Source organism: Lactuca saligna, chromosome 1, assembly GCF_052625555.1.
Source record: "Lactuca saligna cultivar CGN05327 chromosome 1, ASM5262555v1, whole genome shotgun sequence".
In the NCBI taxonomy this organism is placed as follows: domain Eukaryota; kingdom Viridiplantae; phylum Streptophyta; class Magnoliopsida; order Asterales; family Asteraceae; genus Lactuca; species Lactuca saligna.
Genome location: NC_136417.1, coordinates 88865643 through 88889020, shown reverse-complemented (window position 1 = coordinate 88889020; position 23378 = coordinate 88865643).

Here is a 23378-nt window from a genome sequence, read left to right as displayed (position 1 = left end):
TCCAGTCTCAAATCAAGAAGATTTTCAGAAAGTAAGTTTTAAAAATGGTTTTCAAAATAAAGGATAAAGGATGGAGGATGCAGACGGTACGATCAACCGGAGCCTGTAAGTAAACCCCAAAATACCATACGATTAATTGATATTCTGATATGTTAGAACAGCATGCTAGTGCTAGGCTAGGGATCTTCAGAAATCGTATGATAGATATGCCTGATTATATGATACATATTAGGCTCGGGTTTCTTGTATATGGAACTGACATCATAACTATAGACGTTTAGTGTATGCATCACGGTTGTGTATAGTCAAGATCTTATAGTCTAAGAATGTCTGATTCGACCTTAGGGTAGGATTGGATATTCGGAAGTCTATTAGGTCCAACGTTATACGTGGCTAGCATACACTAGCGTTGCAGGGGCTGATGGAAGTTCCATGGAGGTGTGAGTTGTCTAGAGCTATGGGATCAGTTGTGAGATAGGCGATGTCCCCTAGTAGTGAGGGTTGAGTGTGCATTATGTTGAGTATAGTATTAGGGCATTGTGGTTATACTTGAGACAAATATGGGTAGGTGTGGAAGGTAGTATGGGCCTGTACTACTGGAATCACAGGACCCATACGTGTAGCAAGGAAATCACAACCCCTAGGGTTTGAAGGTTTTGTTCCCCCAATATTATGTTGTTTATCTGATGTCTTGAGTGTACCTTTCCGTATGGTGGTGACGAGACGTTTTGCTGCTGGGTCCGGATTAGGATCGGGATCCGGATCAGGGTCAAGATCAGGAGTTGGAGGTCAGAGGTGCTGGTAGCACCTGAGCCCGTGGTTTAGATAGGGACTGAGCAGCTGGATGGCACGATCCGGGAGATTCTTCACGATGAGGTCGTTGCGGCTTTTCGAGCGTAGTTACCACAGATGTTTGGGTCGATCAAGACCGCGATGGTCGAGTATTTTAATGAGCGATATGAAGCTCTGGCAGAGACAGCAGCCGCTGCAGCCACTTCGGCTATAACTACTGCAGGGGTTGGAGGAGGAGCCGACAGGGCTTTCCAGTATCGGGACATCAATAGTATGAAGCCCCTGACAGTTGATGGTACTCAGGATGTGATCATAGCTATGAGGTGGTTATCTGAAGTGGAGGGCTGGTTCTTCACATACTCATGTCCTACTGACCAGAAGGTTAGGTGTGCTTTGAAACTGCTTAGGCTCGGGGCAAAGGACTGGTAGAGATTGACGAAAGGTTCATATTCTGATGATCAGCGGGCTGCTATTACTTGGGAGCAGTTCCGGGATATGTTTCGCACCCGCTACGTTCCGCGCATTGAGCGAGAGCAGCTTGCTCAGGAGTTTTTGACATTGAGAGAGGATGGGGAGTCGGTCATGGAGATTACTCGGATGTTCACTGAGAGTGCTATGTTTTTCTCGGAGTTTGCGTCAGAGCAGTCTCAGATGACTCGTTATTTGAGTATGATAAAGAAGAATATACGACAGTTTGTGGCTACACAGCGTTGTGATACCCTCCTGGATCTACACGAAGCTGCGAGGTGGCGTGAGTTGGAGATAGAGCTGTAGCTGAAGGAGCAGCGTCAGGCACCAAAATAGTCTCAGTCGGTGCCTAAGCAGTCTAAGACTACTGATGCTTGATCTGGGAGTTAGCATAGCCGTACTTGTGGAAAGTGTGGCTGGGGTCATTCGGGAGTTTGTCGAGCAGGAGGTAGGTGCCACAAATGTGGCAAGGTGGGGCACTATGCCAAGGACTACCGTCAGTCTGTCCCTCCAACATATATGAGGATTTGTTACCATTGTCATCAGGTTGGTCATGTGAAGACCAACTGTCCGCAGCTCGCCGCAAAGCCGATGTTGGGTCCCGTGCCAGCTACTGTGAGGATTGGGGATGGGAGGCCAGTCAAGGTGGAGCCTCCGAAGGCTCAGTATCGCACCTTCCAGCTCACGGCTGAGGAGGCCAAGGCAGCACCGGATGTGGTTGCTGGTACGTTTCTATTCTTTGTCTCAATTATTGTATTTGTGTTATGCTTACGGATTGTGCCTGTGGTTAGGTACGTTTTTAGTGAATTCTTTTCCTGCCTTGGTATTATTTGAATTGGGGGCGAGTCGGTCATTTATATTTCAGACCTTCTCTAGAGGGTTCAGTGTGCCGATAGATGATCTTGAGTGTTCGTTGCGAGTTTCGATCGCTAACAAGCACGGGGTTTCTGCTTCTTTAGTTTACCGGGGATACAAGTTGGAGATTTTCGGGGTGTCCTTCCCGATAGATTTGATTCCTATCCCCATAGGGGATGTATGCGTGATTGTAGGGATGGATTGGCTTAATCGTTTTGGCACCATGTTCGACTGTGAAGGGCAGCAGGTGGTGGTTTGAACCCCAAGTGGGGGAGAACTGGTAGTATATGGTGAGGGCACCAGGTCAGGATTAGGGTTTGTTCGGCAGCTAGGGCTCGAAAATATATTCAGCACGGGTGTGCCGGTTATTTGGCGTATGTGGTAGGTACGCGGATTAGAGAGCAACTCTCAGTTTTAGAGGTTCCGGTGGTTAGAGAGTTTTGGCACCGCCAGAGTTGCAGGAGCTATCATCTCAGTTGCAGGAACTGTTGGGTAAGTAGTTTATTCGTCCGAGTAGCTCACCTTGGGGAGCACCGATCCTTTTCGTCAGGAAGAAGGACGGTTCGCACAGGATGTGCATTGTCTATAGGGAGCTGAACAAGTTAACGATGAAGAACCGTTATCCGCTCCTGAGGATAGACGATCTATTTGATCAGCTGCAGGGAGCATCTTGGTTTTCCAAGATTGATTTGAGATCAGGATACCACCAAGTCAGGGTGAGGGAGGAAGATGTGGAGAAGACCACGTTTCAGACTCGTTATGGTTATTACGAGTTTGTGGTGATGCCGTTTGGGCTCACCAATGCGCCAACGGTGTTCATGGATTTGATGAACCGAGTATGCAGACGGATGCTCGATCGCTCGGTCATTGTGTTCATAGATGATATCTTGGTGTATTCCAAGACCCGAGAGCAGCATGAGGAGCATCTCAGGGAGCTGCTGGAGGTTCTGAGGCGAGAACGACTATATGCCAAGTTCTCGAAATGTAAGTTTTGGTTACGACAGGTCCAATTCCTCGGACATCTCGTTAACAAGGAGGGGATTTTGGTCGATCCGGATAAGGTGGAGGCGGTTATGCAGTGGGAGACACCGAAATCTCCCTCAGACACCAGGAATTTATTGGGTTTAGCAGGGTATTATCGGAGATTCATTCGTGGTTTCTCCAAGATTGTCGTACCCCTCACTCATCTAACGAGGAAGGGGGTGGATTTCCGGTGGGGCCCTTAGCAGCAGTGGGCGTTTGAGACCCTCTGGAAGTGTTTAGGTGAGGTGCCAGTGTTGACACTCCCTGAGGGAGTGGAGGATTTTTTGATATTTTGTGATGCATCCATCACAGGCTTGGGGGCAATACTCATGCAGAGAGGACGGTTGGTGGCCTACGCATCGTGGCATCTGAAGCCGCATTAGACGAGATACCCTACGCATGATCTTGAGTTGAGAGCAGTGGTTTTTGCTCTCAAGATTTGGAGGCACTATCTGTATGGGGTCCGTTGCACTATATACACAGATCACAAGAGTTTAAGATACATCATGGATCAGCCGAACGTGAACATGAGGCAGCGCAGGTGGCTGGATGTGGTCAAGGACTATGATTGCGAGATCCTTTACTATCCTGGTAAAATGAACGTGATTGCAGATGCCCTGAGCCGCAAGTCAGCTGGGTCCTCGACCCCAGCCAGGCGTATGAGGATATCGGTGGATTCTCCGCTGGTGGGTTTGGTCAGGGATGCTCAGATTGAGGGTATGAGACCAGACCCGAGAACTGGAAGTTGGAGAGGATTAAGGGCAAAAGTGCCCAGTTTTTTAAGGATAGCCGCGGATTGCTAACCCATTACGGTCAGGTTTGAGTTCCGATGTCCAGAGGGGTCTGGCAGACAGTGATGGAGGAGGCTCATAAGTCTCGTTTTTTGATTCACCTGGGAGCCACCAAGATGTACCGTGATTTGAGCTCAATTTATTGGTGGCCAGGCATGAAGTGAGATATCGCTTGGTTTGTTCAGAGGTGCTTGACCTGTTGGATGGTCAAGGCCGAGCATCAGAGGTCACATGGTAAGCTGCAGCCTCTGGAGATTCCCATGTGGAAATGGGAACGGATCGCGATGGATTTCATCACGAAGTTGCCAAAGACGACAAGGGGGTTCGATTCTATTATTGGATAAGGTGTCTAAGTCCTTAACTTATTTGGTATATACTTGACCCGACCCGACATGGTCCATTTGGGTTGCACTTCACCCAAACGATTTATGGATAATATTATGAGAATTGTATACTTATCGTTTATTAATATATTATAAGTTATAATATATTAATATGAAGTTATGTTATTTAATTAGTTTTTAACCTTAAATTAATTATGAATTAATTTAGTGGATTAAAAGGAAGACTAATTAAATCATGGGCTATGATATTTATATAGTGTGGGCTAACACTCATTTGGAAATGGGCTAAGATTATATGGAACTCCATGGATGATCCATGGAGCTTTTAACCCATGGATCCTTGGAAAGTAAAAGACATGGGTTATTAGGGTTTTACCCTAATCATGCACACTATATAAACAAGCTTATGTTGCATGAAATTTACCCTAGAGTGTGTAAAAAAGGTGTGGCCGATTTCTTGAAGCAAAGTATACACTTTCATACGTTTTCCAAGTTTGTGGTGATTTGTGATTCCACTTGAGGCATTCACATTATTGGTGCTAGGCTCTCAAACTCCAAGCAATCAATCACTATCAAAAGGCATGTCATTCTTCTAGTGTTTTATGATTCTAGTTCTTCTTTCCATGCTAGTTAGGATGTAAACCTTGGAAATTATCATTTGGATGTATTTTAGAGAAAACATAGATCCAAGGTTTATTAGAGTTGCATGTACACTTAGGAGTGTTAGAATGCTCAAAACCCAACAGTGGTATCAAATCCTAGGCTTGTTTTCTTAAATTCTTGATGCAAATTGCTAAAAAATGTCGAAAATCTGCATTCTGCACAGCTGACTCGCCGATTCCTTCATGGAACTCACTGAGTCCATGCATATATTCAACCAACTCGTTGAGTCAGTTCATGCACTCGATGAGTTGGCAGGCCTGAGTGCATATTTTCGAGTTTTGATGCTGGAATTGGTCTAGAATCATTACCTTAAACTGCTTTGAACTTATAAAACTTGTTTTTGATGTGGTAATAATGATGATGGACCAATTTCAAAGTTATAATCAACGTTTCAAGTTTATATATGCTTATATGATTCTTGAAAGTTGTTGATTATGAATGTTCATGAACTTATGAGTTTTGATAGATCATAGGAATTGTTTGCAAATTGTTTGATAGAATAATTCTTGATCTTTATGACATTAAATGAACTCCGTAACTTTTCCTCAAGTTATGGAATTTCAAAAGTTTTTCTTTTAAATGTTTTTTAAGAAGTAATAAGTTACAATTTTGAAGAGTTTTTTCTAACAAATGTTTTTATGGACTCCATAACTTGTCCTCAAGTTATGGATTTCCAAGAGACTCTTCATTAAAAGTTTTAAACACTTAATTAAAACTCATAAGTTATGAATATCCAAAAGTTTATGAATTGTTCAAAACTTGCCCTCAAGTTTTGGAATTTGTAAAGTCTCACACAAACTTTAATTCCAAACCCTTAGAGTTTTAAAAGTTAAAATCCAACCATTATACTATTATAAGATTAATGGTTAATATATATATATATATATATATATATATATATATATATATATATATATATATATATATATATATATATATGTATAAGATTTAGTCATTTTACCGTTAGTAGGCCTCATTCACGAAGCCGGTCTATAAGGGGGGGTATAAGGTTGTTGCCTATAAAATGGCAACTTAATGGGTGTCCACTCTCACCCATGGCTTCCTTGATCGGTGGAGGGTCGTTAGCCAAACGGGTAGGACAATGACTTTAAATTCTCATTAAAAGTATAATGATTATTATAAAGTAACTAAATATTTTTTTAATTCCCAATCTTAGTTACTTTAGGAAAAATGTGAACATGGTGCTAACCCATGAAATTCACACTTTGTACCTTACCAAGTCATTGGTGGAGCGTGTGTGGTTAACCGACACACTAACTTGTACTTGTAAGGATCACAAAGGGTGACTTAATGTTTATCATAGATCAGTGGAGCGCGTGTGGTTAACCGGTACATTGATTAGGTGATAATATTAAGGGTACCAAGTGAACTTGCATGGTTATTTACACCTTGTTTTGTGATCCTTGGCATCCCAGTCACAAAACTTGAGAGGGCACAATCGAGATTGAAACATGCCATTGAAAATTTCAATGAATCTCAAAAGATCTAGGAGTTTCAAATCCAATAAAAACCTAATAAATTAGTTCGTTTTTCATGGTGGAAATTGGTGAATCGTCATTCGCCTACCTTCAAATATTTTATAGTTTGGATTAGGACATCCCTCTTCCAAGTTATAAAATATTGTGTTAGGTCCTAGCCTTAATATTTCATATTGGGTGTTATATTAACGACTTAAATCAACTAACTTGATTTTCTCCCATTGTAGATGTTTGGTTCAGACAACTATGATCTTCCCAAATCTCATGGAACAAACTTTCCTCTTGAAGATGATGTCCCTCAACATCATGCTTCACTTCCTCCACCTCCTCCATTTATTCTCCCTGACCCAGAAGCTCGAAGACTTGAAAAGTTCAAGATCACTCAAGCCCTACTGGCAATGAAACATAAAGATGGAAACCCTGTGTGTACTGATGTCTTAGAAATGAAGTCACACATTGACAGGTTGAGAATGTTAGGTGTCGATATCTCAAGGAAGTTGGCTGCTGACTGGGTTCTTCAGACACTTCTGGAGTCATATAATGAGTTCATTAAGGACTACTATGTGACAGATCACGACATGAATCTTGTTAATCTTTCTTATTTGCTCATTGCTGCTGAATCAGAAATGTTTTGTCGTATTGGAAAAGTAAATATTGGTGGAAGATCAAATTCTCAAACTTCCATGGACATGGATAATGGTAACATTGGAAGTCCAGAAAAGCTTTCTCTTCCCAATGGAAAGGGATCGACCTTGGTCAACCAGGTTGACCGAAAGGTAAAGGGAAAGGCTAAGTTTGTGATTGTCTAGTGTATCGTTCCCAAAGAGTCTATATGTTTTTATTGTCAAGAGAAGGGACATTGGAAGCGAAGCTACCCTGAATACCTGATAGATTTGAAAGCAAGTAGAGACAAAATGGTTAACTCTGCTTTAGGTAAGTCCACTATCTAACTTTATTAAAGTTCCTAATTGTTGATTCCTATTACATGATGTGACTAGATTACATCTTGATGTTTAGTAGGATCGAGCAAAAGGAAGGTTAAAAGAATAGTGTGCTGAATCTGATCACGAAGATCGATTTCTATCGCATGGTTCGAGGATCGGATTTTTGAGCTACTACTTAAAAGTTATGATAGATTGCTAGGAAATATGTAATAGCATAGTTTTCATTTGAAGATGCATTGTAAGGAATATTTTTCTGCATTTTATAAAGAAATAAAAGTTTTGTTTAGTTTATTTTATATTATATCCCCTTACAATGGCATTTATAGAAAATTGATGTTTAGTAATAATGGCAATATGAGTTTGATTCTCTCATTTGTGGTAGTGTCTGAATTTACCAAATAAGGAAAGGTTCTCATCACCCAAGCTTCAATTGGACAGAAACTTGGAATCATACAAGCTGTATTGTATGATAAATGAGAATTTTCATCTTTGTAAAATTGAGACTAATTCATTGATCACATGCATATGTGAGTTAATTGAAGGGCTAAGGAATTAGGTATACTAGGTGTGTGCTGGTCAAGGTCCACCACACATATCGATTCGTCATGATTTACTAAAGATTATTAAATATGGTTATACTTATAAGGTTAAGTATAATTATGTAACATTGGAAAAGTTTCAATGTGTGGCAGAACGGATGAGAAGAATCAAATTTGGCAGAGAGATAAAAGTTTCTCAAATCTGAAAAGATGGGAGATTACTTTAGTATGATGATTTATGATCATCTTAATGATTATGAAACCATATCACAAATTCATACTCTAAGGACATCTTAGTGCATTGTAATGACTAAGAAGAGGGGTCGTGAATTGTTGGAATGGTTAAAATCAAGAGAATGAGTCATACTTCGTTCCCAAACAACTCTTAGAGTCATACTCCAAGATTGTAACATTGAGTGACATAAAGTAAGGTTTACAACATTTATCAAATGTAGTGTAAAATGTTTTCTACTCTTGTACATTTGAAATTGATAAGTTGTGATGTCTTGGATGAGACAAAGACCAACTAAGACCAATTGTGTGAAGTGTTAGTCTTGATAAGAATCCGCACTATCCCTTGAATATTTGTTTTGTCAGGGAATGGTTCTTGACTAGGGAAACTTATATGTCAAGAGGACAGTGGGAGCCTTAAAGATCCTGAAAGAGTTTCAAGATTTAATCAAGAGTAAAACCTGTGTTTTATCACTAGCACATGACTTGAGGTTTGAAACCTATCATGTTGACATAATTCTTGTGCCAATTAAGTTGACTGTGCATATGAGTTCTGTTAGTTCTAAATTGTGAGCATAACAGCTTGGAAGCATTAGTGGGCCTTGTGCTACCAGGTGACAAGAAATTAAGATTTAACAAGTTCAATCCATGTAAGGTTGAATTTGTCACTAACCTTGTCTTGTGATTATGGTTTTGACAAATTCACATGGATAGGAACTCATACACCATAAATCTAAGTGTCATAAGGTTTCTCTCCGATTCATGAGAATGATGGTGAGGAAACGCTTTTACTAAGTAGATTTTAAGTAGATAGCAATTGTGTTATTTGCATTTTCAAAAGCCGTTAGTGGAGCGTGTGTGGTTAACCGACACACTAACATGGACTTGTGAGAAATGGCAAAGGCCTAAACAATTGAGACTATGATTACGGCATCCCTTTTCATAGTTCTTGAAATTGTTTAGACACACATGTGAGCTATCTACGAAAGGGTGTATGAATCTAAATTTTAGAAGTCCAACCGATTTCTGAATACATGTCAAAGCTAGTGGGAGCATAAGTGTTATGTTAATAATCATCATGTTAGTGGGAGCATGATAATTATGATTATTATTATTGCAAGCTACCAATGTTAATTATAGAAAAACAAAAGTTTCAATTCGTGAAGTTGCAGAGGTTGAAAAATTGTTTTGCTATAATTAAGGGAGAGGAAATTATACTTCAATTCAATTCTAAATGCTTAGATTGAGATTTTAATCATCTTTAGTCAGGGATATATATATATATATATATATATATATATATATATATATATATATATAATATATATATATATATGTATTTTATGTTGGAATGTGTGACATCCCCAAAATCACGGCCTGAAAAGACCGATTTCATTTATGTTTTTTAAAATAATTTCAGAGTAAATTATTTTGATTTAAAAGATTTGTCGAATTTGTTCCCAAAAACTAAATATGATAAAATAATATTTATCAAAGCATTTCATCAAGAGATGCATTTTCATTATATAATCAAAACTCGGGATGTCATGTTTCGATACAGACCATAAAGAATAAACGATAACATTACAAGTCATTCAACAAATATATACATATACAGACTTGTAAACAAAACAAATCGATGATTCATCCATCTTATGCCCTTGCGCCACTACCTGTAATACAAATAAATCTGAGTGGGTCAGGCTTGCGAGCCTGGTGAGCATATAGGGTTTTCGACCCACAATAAATAAATTATATTTAATTTCACCAACCAACAATAACCAGATTACCCATTCCCATTATCCTCACTTTACGTCCCTAAAACAACATCTATCTCAAGGGACCTAATCTAGGATTTTCATCGGGACGGACATTACTGCTAAGGGGTTTCCTCAACAGTAGATATCCTAAAGGCAACCATGATGGTGATAGAGTACACCGGTGAACACATCGTTCACAACATCTACAGGTTATGAACCTGCTAGCATTCCACAAGACTGTGTAGAAGGAGTCTGTGGTCGTTATCCATACTCAGCTGAATAACTAGGTCAACAACAACAACATTGAGGCCTCTCATCTGTTTATCACACACCAACTATCTATCTATGTTCTACCCAACATATTAGTAGATAAAAATATATATTTTTTATACGTAGTTTAAAACCTGTATAGCATTCTCATTCAATACATATTCCACATAACAGATGAGGCACACAACCATATAACACGTATTTCATAGAGAATAAATCATATCTATGAGATAGAAGAAAGTGAATATACATTCACGCATATAACGACCAAATATACACATAACACGTATTTCGTATAAAATACTTCATAATTATGCGTTAGAAGAAGGTAACTACACACTCACTTGATCAGAAGATGATCGGACAACACTACGACTTGTAGAAGTAGTATTCTTCGGTAGATCTGGAAGATCTTCACAAAAACCGGGCTCCTCGCGGGTAGAGCTTCGGCTCGGGAATCACACTTCTCGGGATCTTCGGGGCTTCAGGACTTGCTTCGGGGCTCGGGAATGATATCGGGGCTTCGGGATAATTCTTGCACGAAAAACGATGCAAAAACGTGAGAGAAAGAAGAGAAATGAGCAAAGGAATAAGGCAGCGTCGAGTTCCTTTTATACGGGGCTGAAACCCACATTACGCTGGGCGTAATCTTAGGTTACGCTGGGCATAACCTGGATAAGCCCGGTGACTCCCCCCCCCCCCCCCCTGGATAATATCGAAAATTTATATTTAAATTAAATATCGAAAATATTTAATTAACTTCAAAAATTTATATCTCCTTCATACGAACTCCGTTTTCGACGTTGTTTATATCCCAGCGTAGGTGAGACTACGCTCTACAACTTTCATTTAGACAGCGCCGGCTAATTTTGATTTTGTTTTTATTATTTATTTTTAGTAGACTAGGACAGGAAAACTCCGTTATAAAATCATAACTTCTTCATCTGACGTCCGTTTTCGCCTATCTTTTCATCGTTTCACTACAATTAACGAGATCTTCGATTCTCTTTTAGATTGTTTCGGCTAAAAACCGCTCGATCTCACATCGAGTATTCGGGCTGCACACTGCTAAGTCGAAACTTCGAAAAATCATAACTTCCTCATACGAAGTCCGATTTGGGCGTTCTTTTTATGCACGCTCTCGGTTTAACGAAATCTAAGACTTTCGTTTAGATTACTAAGACTAAATATCGCTCTAACGTAAATTTCACTTTTTACGACGTTCAGCGTCGCCGGTTCTGTTGCGAAACTTCGACAGGTCATAACTTCTTCGTTATAACTCGGATTTCGGCATTCTTTATATATTCGGAAACCTCATTTCAACTACTACAACATTATCCATAGATATCGAGCTGATATAACATTTCATTTTGACGCTTATTTTTATTCTTATTTAAATTAAGACACACAATTAAGCACAAAACACATAATACTCAAATAATACAGTTTTATTATTTCAAAACGGGTTACAAAGGTTAACCTAGACTATTATATCAACATTAATGACAAGCCCAGAAACACAGACGTTACAATTCTCTCCACCTTAGAATGATTCCGTCCCCAGAATCACACATCAACAAACAAATGCGGATAGCGACCCATCATGTCACTCTCCGTCTCCTAGGTGATATTCGGCCCATTCGTGTGTTTGCATCGGACAAGCACTAACTCCACCATCTTGCGCGCAAATTCTTAGTCTTTCAGTCAATGATTGCCTCTGGTTCTTCAATCAACCTTTTGTTCTCATCGATTTTCAACTCCGAAAGTGGAATCATGTCGGGAACTTCTCCCGTGAACTACCTCAAATAACACACATGGAAAGTGTTATGAATTCCATTTAGTTCTTCTAGTAGTTCGAGCTTGTAAGCTTAGTTCCTAATCCTCTGAAGAAATTTAAACAGTCCAATAAACCTTGGACTTAATTTTCCCCTTTTACCAAATCTTATAAGTCCTTTCCACGGCGAGACTTTAAGCAAAATCGAATCTCCAACTTCAAAAGTCATCGATCTTCGCTTGTTGTCAGCATAGCTCTTTTGACGATCCTGAGCTGCTAACATTCTTTCCCTAATTATTTTCAACTTTTCAGTAGTTTGATGGACTATCTCCGGTCCCATAAACTGCTTTTCCCCAGCCTCAAGCCAACAAGACGGCATACGATACTTATGTCCGTACAAGGCTTGATAAGGTGCCATCTTTATGCTCGAGTGAAAACTATTATTATAGGAAAATTCTACCAAAGATAAATGTTCATCGCAGTTACCTTGGAACTCTAAGGTACATGCTCTTAGCATATCTTCAAGTGTTTGTATTGTTCGTTCGCTCTGACCATCAGTCTGCGGATGGTAAGCTGTACTTAAACACAACTTGGTACCCAATTCCTCTTGTAGACTTTTCCAAAATCTTGTGGTGAAACGACTATCACGATTCGACACAATCGTTAGCGGAAAACCGTGAAGCCTCACAATTTCCTTCACGTAAGAATTCGCAAGCTTATCCATAGACCATTTCTCTTTGGCTGCTATGAAATGCGCACTCTTAGTGAATCGATCAACGACCACCCAAATCATGTCGTGACCATTCTTTGTTCTGGGCAGTTTAGTGACAAAATCCATAACAATGTCTTCCCACTTACCCATAGGCACAGGCAATGGTTCTAAACTCCCGTACGGTTTCTGATGTTGTGTCTTGACTCTCGCACAAGTCACACACTCGGCCACATACTTTGCAACATCAAGCTTCATCGTCGGCCACCAGTAGTAGGGTTTCAGGTCCCTATACATTTTAGTGCTACCGGGATGAATCGAGTACATGGTCTTGTGAGCTTCTTCCGTCAGAAGATCTCTGACTCCTCCTGTCTTAGGTATCCAAATCCGATCTTGGAACACCTTCAGTCCATGACTGTTTATACCGAACACCAACGTTTTGCCCAAACGTTCCTCCTTTAGGTCATTCTTCTCAGAAGCTTCCTCTTGAGCTTTCTTTATACTTTCCACAATGGTCGAGACAACTTCAATTCTCAATGCTCTTGGCCTTTTTCTTTCAAGATTGACTTTCCGACTAAGAGCATCAGCAACAACATTTGCTTTTCAAGGGTGGTAAAGTATCTCACAGTCGTAGTCCTTAAGAAATTCTAGTCAGCATCGTTGCCTCATATTCAATTCCTTCTGACCAAATTGGAGACTCTTATGATCAGTAAAAAGTTTGCACTTCGTGCCATAGGGGTAATGCCTCCATATTTTCAGAGCGAAAACCACCGCTGCCAACTCCAAATCATGAGTCGGGTAGTTCTTTTCATGCTCTTTCCGTTGTCGAGACGCATATGCTATCACCTTATCTCTTTGGGTCATAACACAACCCAATCCAACCCCAGACGCATCGCTATAAACAGCGAAGTCTTCAACCCCATCGGGTAGAGAAAGTATCGGTGCCTCGCATAGTTTCTTCTTTAGCTTCTCGAACTTTATTCTTATCACTCCAAGCATACGTAGCTCCTTTGTGGGTAAAAGCTGTTAATGGACTAGCATTCGAAGAAAAGCCTTGGATAAACCATCGGTAATATCCGGATAATCCTAAAAACCTTCGAATCTCCGTGGGACTTTTTGGTTGCTCCCACTTTGTCACAGCTTCAATCTTTGCCGGATCAACCATTATACCCTCTTGGTTGACCACGTGACCCAAGAATTGGACTTCTCGAATCCAAAAATCACATTTGGAGAACTTCGCATACAGCTTCTCCTTTTTCAAGACTTCCAATACTTCTCGCAAGTGTCTGCCATGCTCCTCTTGGCTTTTTGAATAAATCAGAATGTCATCTATGAACACTATCACAGATTTATCTAGGAACGGATTACACACCCTGTTCATTAAATCCATGAATGCTGCTAGAGCATTGGTTAGTCCAAACGACATAACCAAAAACTAATAGTGTCCATATTGTGTTCTGAATGCAGTCTTCTTGATATCCTGCTCTCTTACTTTTAGCTGATGATATCCTGACCTTAGGTCGATCTTTGAAAAATAACTTGAACCTTGTAGTTGATCGAATAGGTCATCAATCCTCAGCAACGAATATCTATTCTTTATTGTTGCCTTATTCAGCTCTCGGTAATCAATGCACATCCTCATGCTTCCATCTTTCTTCTTTACGAATAACACCAGAGCTCCCCAGGGTGATGAACTAGGTCTAATGAAACCCTTGTCCAGTAACTCCTGAAGTTGCATCATCAGCTCCTTCATCTCCGTCGGTGCTAATCAATAAGGTGCTTTTGCTATTGGCGTCGTCCCTGGTAACAAGTCTATTCTAAACTCCACTTGTCTATCAGGCAGTAATCCGTGAAGATCTTCGGGAAATACTTCCAGATAATCACATACGACAGGAATGCTCCACATCGCCTTTTTCTCCTTCTTAGCATCGATCACGAATGCTGGATACGATGTACATCCTTTGGCCAAACACTTTCTGGCTTTCATCAATGAAATGATTCCAAAATTTACTCTGCGTTTATCTCCATACACCATAAACAACTCTTGCCCAGGTGGGTTTACTTTGACTATCTTCTTCTTGCACAATATCTCGACGTCATTGGCTCTAAGCCAATCCATTCCAAGTATGATGTCGAAACCGTTTAGTTCAATAGGCAATAATTCCTCGTGGAATTTATTCCCATTCAAGTCAATTAAGATGGTTTTCATACGATGGCTAACAGGTACAAACTTGCCACTAGCAACTTCGACTAATAAGGCATTATCTAGTCTATCAACAGGCAAAGCTAGTTTTCTACCAAATTCATGCGAAATAAAGGAGTAGTTGGCTCCAGAATCAAATAAAATTTGGGCAGGCAATTTGTTAACGAGAAAGGTACCTAAAGCGACATCAACTTCATCTTTAGCAGCTTCCAGTGTCATCTGGAATGCTCTCACCTTTGGCTTTGGCGGAATGTTGGGTCTAGCTGCCTCCTTCTTCTTCGGGCAGTCCCTTGACATGTGTCCCTCCTCACCACAACCATAGTAAACTTTCTTCGAGAGGGTGCATTCATTGGCATAGTGCCCTGGCTTTCCACATTTGTAGCATGTGGCCACTACCTCACATTTTCCATGATGCTTCTTCTTACATTTTTCGCACCACTTGGCTTCGCCTCCACCTCCCCTCGAACCAGACTTTGAGAACTTGTGTTTATTGTTGGACCCTGAAATTCCATCGAACTTCCTCTTTTCACCAACCTCTATCCTCTCCAGACCCTTTTCCTTCTGCTGGGCCTCCACATTCTTAGCTGCTTGAACAACCATTTTCAGAGTAGTTGCCATCTTCACTGTCAGGCCAAAGTCGACAGGCAGTTCATTGGCGAACCTCTCAATCTTGGAGAGTTCTTTTGGTACTAGGTACGGAAATAACTTCATTTTCTCAGTGAATGCAGTAGCATAGTCATCTATGCCCATCCTCTCCTTCTTCAAGTTTTGGAACTCATTGTTCAGATCAATCAGATCTATCTCTGAACAATATTGCACCCTTAACTGTTCCAAGAACTCCTCCCATGATATTTTCAGGGCTTCCCCTCGTGGCATAGTGCCAACAGCTTCCACCAACTCAAGACTCCAGTCTTCAGTTGTCTAACTGCGAAAACAGTCTTCTGTTTGTTGCTACAGTCGCAACTTTCAAATACCATCTCCATTTCGGAGATCCAATCCATAATTTCAATAGGCTTTGGGCTTCCAGAAAGACTTGGCGGCTTGGTGCCCAAGAAATTCTTGTACATTCGCCCATCCTTGTTGTTTCTCCTTTCCGAATCCTTCCTTCGTTCTCCTTGAGTCCCAACTTGACTCATAATGCGACTATTGTTTCGTTCCTCCGATTGCTCGGGAATCAATTCAGGTTCGTCAATAGGCATGATAGGTTTGTCCCTATTATCATGCAACATCTATCGCATCTCATCCCTTTGTTCGGCTAACATAGCCTGAATCATGGCTTGCACCCCAGCCATTGTTATTGGTTCTGGTGCTGCTGCTAAAACAGGTGCTTGCTCAATTACTGGCGGTTGATTCCTGTTTTCATCTGCGTTTCCAACACAGCTTCTTGTTCTCACCATTTTTGATCTATACACCGAATAAGGTAAATTAGATCCTCATTCACGATAGATATTCAAATCATCCTTATCACTCCGAAACGTTTACATGTTAGGTCTAATACCGTAGACATATGCTTAGAATCCTACCCACATAAGGTTTCCAGATCTGATCGGCAACAGACCATAGATCCGAACAAATAATATCATATATGGTAACATATAACATTTAGCACATAAAAGCATTTTAGGCAACTTTCCTAAAATAAACTAGTGCTTGTGTCTAAAATTTAACAGACACACCTCGCAATGTCCACTTAGCATTCTAAGTTTAAGTCTAGAAATCCTACAAATTCCTAGTTCGCTTAAACTAATGTTCTGATACCAACTTTGACATCCCCAAAATCACGGCCAGAAAAGACCGATTTCATTTATTCTTTTTAAAATAATTTAGAGTAAATCCTTTTGATTTAAAAGAGTTGCGGAATTTGTTCCCAAAACAAAATATGATAAAATAATATTTATCAAACCATTTTATCAAGAGATGCATTTTCATTATATAATCAAAACTTGGGATGTCATGTTCCGATATAGACCATAAAGCATAAACGATAACATTACAAGTCATTCAACAAATATATACATATACAGACTTGTAAACAAAACAAATCGATGATTCATCCATCTTATGCCCTTGCGCCACTACCTGTAATACAAATAAATCTGAGTGGGTCAGGCTTGGGAGCCTGGTGAGCATATAGGGTTTTTGACCCACAATAAACAAATTATATTTAATTTCACCAACCAACAATAACCAGATTACCCATTCCCATTATCCTCACTTTACGTCCCTAAAACAACATCTATCTCAAGGGACCTAATCTAGGATTTTCATCGGGACGGACATTACTGCTAAGGGGTTTCCTCAACAGTAGATATCCTAAAGGCAACCATGATGGTGATAGAGTACACCGGTGAACACATCGTTCACAACATCTACAGGTTATGAACCTGCTAGCATTCCACAAGACTGTGTAGAAGGAGTCTGTGGTCGTTATCCATACTCAACTGAATAACTAGGTCAACAACAACAACATTGAGGCCTCTCATCTGTTTATCACACACAAATGTTCTACCCAACATATTAGTAGATAAAAATATATGTTTTTTTATACGTAGTTTAAAACCTGTATAGCATTCTCATTCAATACATATTCCACATAACATATGAGGCACAACCATATAACACGTATTTCAAAGAGAATAAATCATATCTATGAGATAGAAGAAAGTGAATATACATTCACGCATATAACAACCAAATATACACATAACACGTATTTCGTATAAAATACTTCATAATTATGCGTTAGAAGAAGGTAACTACACACTCACTTGATCAGAAGATGATCGGACAACACTACGACTTGTAGAAGTAGTATTCTTTGGTAGATCTGGAAGATCTTCACAAAAACCGGGCTCCTCGCGGGCAGAGCTTCGGCTCGGGAATCACACTTTTCGGGATCTTCGGGACTTGCTTTGGGGCTCGGGAATGATACCGGGGCTTCGGGATAATTCTTGCATGAAAAACGATGCAAAAACGCGAAAGAAAGAAGAGAAATGAGCAAAGGAATAAGGCAGCGTCGAGTTCCTTTTATACGGGGCTGAAACCCACATTACGTTTGGACGTAATCTTAGGTTACGCTGGGCGTAACCTGGATAAGCCCGGTGACTCCCCCCCCCCCCCCCCCCCCCCCTTGGATAATATCGAAAATTTATATTTAAATTAAATATCGAAAATATTTAATTAACTTCAAAAATTCATATCTCCTTCATACGAACTCCATTCTCGACGTTGTTTATATCCACGCGTAGGTGAGACTACGCTCTACAACTTTCGTTTAGACAGCGTTGGCTAATTTTGATTTTATTTTTATTATTTATTTTTAGTAGGCCGGGACAGGAAAACTCCATTATAAAATCATAACATCTTCATCTGACGTCTGTTTTCGCATATCTTTTCATTGTTTCACTACAATTAATGAGATCTTCGATGCTCGTTTAGATTGTTTTGGCTAAAAACCGCTCGATCTCAAATCGAGTATTCGGGCTGCATACTGCTAAGTCGAAACTTCGAAAAATCATAACTTCCTCATACGAAGTCCGATTTGGGCGTTCTTTTTATGCAAGCTCTCGGTTTAACGAAATCTAAGACTTTCGTTTAGATTACTAAGGCTAAATATCGCTCTAACGTAAATTTCACTTTTTACGTCGTTCAACATTGTCGGTTCTATTGCGAAACTTCAACAGGTCATAACTTCTTCGTTATAACTCGGATTTCGGCATTCTTTATATATTCGGAAACCTCATTTCGTTATAACTCGGATTTCGGCATTCTTTATATATTTGGAAACCTCATATCAGGGGTATGGCTACTTACTTGTTCAGCCATTGATCTGAAATACAGAGTAAGATAGTATTTTATAATATTAGGGTTTACTATTACCTAATACTTTTACTTATATATTTCCTATGGTTTGTATCCCTATACTTACAATGATTAAGTTCATATATTGAACTTCCTATAGTTTAAGTCTAAATACCAATCCGTGGAATTTAGTTCGCTTAAACTACTGCTCTGATACCATGGTTGAAAGACCCTAACTTTCGTATTTTTGAAAGACCCAAACTTTCATATTTCACATTATCATTACTCCAAAACATGCTATTTGCATATTCATAAAAGCAATATTTTACATTGATATAAAGGATTTACAAACTATTGGATACAAACCTTCTATTACAAAGTGTTATATATATTACATAACTACCTAGGATATTGTATTATACAAACATAAAAAGTAGTACAAAAGTACTATTACAAACTATTATACATCTTTCATTAGTATGTAAACATACTATTTATTTATCACCTACAATTATTAAACATTGATAGGGTAAGCGGTGATGCTTAGTGAGTTCAAAAATAGATACAATATAATGTTATGCCATATATATATATACTTCAATGTGACAAGGTAAAGAGGAACAACAAGATGTATGTGAGATCATGTAACAAGCGTTCATATCAATCAAAGACATTATTCAAAGATATTCTTTTCAATTCTTGATATACATCAATAAAGCTTTGGCCCAATTGGCATAGAAGACATGCAATTTCTGATTAACATCTTGTTAGATTTCAGGCTTATAATCCTGTCTAACCATTTGCCAATGCCATAGAATAGAAGTCATTCTCTTACGGAGACATGCTCTACATGGCCAGAGGCTACGTACTAGTACCAATGTGAATCTAAGTCCTTTCATTGATCACATGGTCAAAGGTATTACAATTGCTATAAACATAGCGAATAACACGAGAAAATAACTCAGAATGATAATACTGAAAAGCACATAGCACATATAACACATAACATACAATTGTACCTATATATTGAACTCACCTTAAGTTAACCGGGGGTTAAAATAGTAATTTGGACAACACTCCGGCTCTAAATATGCCTTTCTATGTTGAAAACCGGGAGTTTGTTTGAAAACCGGGCTTTGCGAAGGTAGGGCTTCAAAACCGAAAAGATAAAATTTCCGGGCTTCTCGGGGGTCTCGAGACGTGTTTCGGGTGCTAAAATTGATTTCGGGGCTTCGGGGAAAGTTAATATGAAGAAAATATGGAAAGAGGGGCTAAAAGTGTCAAATTTTCAAAGTTAGTCGGCAAATCTCGCATCCCTCTTATTTATAGGGGGCGAGTCCGAGGGGTGCTTGGCTAGGGAGGCTCCACGTAGTACCTGCGAGCTTCGGACAGGGAAGGAAGGCGTGGCACCTGCGAGCTGCGGACATCTGGCAGGAGGGGCGAAGGCCACGAGGCCGCTGCGAGGCTTGGACGTGGCACCGGGAGCGAGGCGGGTAGGCGAGACGTGTCTCACGTCGGACTGGCCACCGATGCGAGACGTGTCCCCTTCCTATTGGACCTCGGCCTCGGAGAATCCCCTTGTGACACCTGCTGATTTCGCATTCGGCCACGTCTCCGGTGACGCTGCCGTTTCGTGCGAAGGTGACGTGGCCGGTACTGTTCATGCGAGTTTTCTCGGTTTTTGGGCCACGAACTTCTAAAATCCATAATTTCGCATACGAGCTCCGTTTTTAACGTTCTTTATATGCACACGTAGCTAAAATTACGCTCTACAACTTTCGTTTAGACTTCATTGGCTAATTTTGACTTTAATTTTAATATTATTATTTTTAACAGACCGGGACAGGAAAATCCGTTAAAAATTCATAACTTCTTCATCCAACATCCGTTTTCGTCAGAATTTTTACCATTGTACTACATATGAAGAGACCTTCGATTCTCGTTTAGGATGTATCGGTAAAATATCGCCCGATCTAAAATTCGAGTTTTTAGCTGTCTACTGCTAAGTTGAAACTTCAAAAAATCATAACTTCCTCATATGAAGTCAGATTTTAGCGTTCTTTTTATCGAATTTCTCGGTTTAATGAATACTATGAATTTCATTTAGATTACTAAGGCTAAAAAGTAGTTTATCAAAAAATCACTTTTTACGTCATTCAGCGCCGCACCGGTTTTGTCGCGGATCTTCGGTTGGTCATAACTTCTTCGTTATAACTTGGATTTTGACGAGGTTTTCGCCTACAAATTTCTAACGAGATTCTCTACAACATCAAATAATAAAATTTTACTTATTTAAAATTTCATATTTTCGGTAAATTTCACTATTTGGCTTTTAATTGGAATTTCATAAGACTTCCAATATTTTCTGAATGATTCTAAACATAGTTTTACTTCATTTCTAGTAAAAACCATCTGTTAGAACTCAACACTGAATTTTACATAATATTTCACAATTTTATTTATTACAAAACATGATTTTAGAACGTGTATGTTACATACACTTTTATTATTTCAAAACGGGTTACAAAGGTTAACCTAGACTATTATATGAACATTAATGAGAAGCCCAGAAACACAGGCGTTACAGAATGGTTCAACTTAAAGAAATTCTATATATATTGCGTTATCAAAATTCGATTATGATTACGGCATCCCTCTTCATAGTTAAATTTTGAAAACATGGCAAATAAAAAATATTGTAGCAAAAAACTGGTCTAGTATCATGTCTTTATGTGAGACATCATGAATCATGTCCCATATGCTTCAGATATAGGATCGATTTCATGTGCTATAATATTCATCCTTTCTAAATTTTCCAAATGCTCAGGGCATTTAGAAGGGAAAAGTATAGAACTAGATATGAATATAGTGATTAAGCAATTGTCGAGGACAATCTAAGGCTTGCCAAAGATTGGTTGCTCAGGGACATTTGGAAGTATAGTGTTAATTTTGATAGGACTATATTGACATTTTCTAAAAAGAGGCAACTCTTGTTCAGAACTGATAGTCAAAATGGGACTATGGAAATGTCTCCATAGGTGGAAGTTATTCAATCTGTGTAAGATTAGAAAACCTTAATGCAAGAAGGATGTTCAAAGCAATGTACTTTGAATATGAGACTTCGTTTCCATAGAGTTGATTTCCTTTGGAATACTCTGTAATGATTGTTGACAAGTTTTGTGACTATGTGCATAATCATTAAAATGGGAACATTGCATAAAAGTTTAAAATCTAATAGATTTTTGGTAAATTGTAGGAATTAGGAATTCTTACATTTACAATAAGGATTTGGGATTGTGAAATGAGCATCATTGGAATCATGTTCAATTGATCTATTTCACAAAAGTAAAGATCATAGACAAACATAGTGTGCATACTTGGAGTATGGCATAACTATTGTTTAAAAAAAACAAAGTGTACATGCTAGGAGCATAAGACGACTTTTGTTTTTTATTCAAGTATTAAGTTGATTATTTGAAACATTATACAATGAATAATATGTAATCAATATGGTGATAAATAAAAGGTGGTTCTATTTATATTCAAAAGGGTTCTGAGACCATATTGGATTCGATTATTATTGTGTTTCACTTTGCATGTTTTGACTTCCAGAATAGCTAAGTTATTCTTTCCGAATGACTAAGTTGTTCAAACACTTCACAGTCGTTCATATGTTGGAAGTAGGTATGAATTAAGACTGTCATGAATCGAGGTTGTAGATAGCTAAATGTGTTTAGACATAGCAATGGTTGCTACAACATTCATGAGTACTCATAAGCTATGAGTATTGGAATTAACCCACACTCACTTGTATCACTTCATGGAATTTATCTTGAGTGATCGTGAGATGGTATTATCATATAAGTCTTCAAGCCTAGAGATATGAGTTGTTGCCTATGAGTTGGTTGTGCATTGATTGCATGAAAACGCATCAGTAACTTGATGTTATAAAACGTGCCTTTGTGTGCAATTCAACAAGTAGTGTAACAAGCATATGAGTCAAAGTTTATCTGTTACTTCTAGAAATAGAAGCGATATCTGGGGCCCTCGATGATTTTGTTTTGACCTATGTACCGGGCCCGGTCAGAACTAAGTTGATGTGTTTAATTAAGTTCTTTGTCAAACAAATCGGAAATCGGGAAACAAACTGCTGGACAATAAGTACAATGTTGTTCCATGTATTTGTCCGACTGATATCATGAGAACAGAGGATTATATGATCACTTATCTAAAATGGCGCTTCATAGTTCAACAGAGTTTTCTAGAGCTACGATTGCTGGTTAGTTCCTGAAGTAATATAGGCAAATATAGTTATTAGACTTATCCAAGTGGGAGCTTGTTGGATAAGGTGTCTAAGTCCATAACTTATTTGGTATATACTTGACCCAACCCGGCATGGTCCATTTGGGTTGCACTTCACCCAAACGATTTATGGATAATATTATGAGAATTATATACTTATGGTTTATTAATATATTATAAGTTATAATTTTTTAATATGAAGTCATGTTATTTAATTAGTTTTTTAGTCTTAAATTAATTATGAATTAATTTAGTGGATTAAAAGGAAGACTAATTAAATCATGGGCTATTATATTTATATAGTGTGGGCTAACACTCATTTGGAAATGGGCTAAGCTTATATGGAAGTCCATGGATGATCCATGGAGCTTTTAACCCATGGACCCTTGGAAAGGAAAAGACATGGGTTA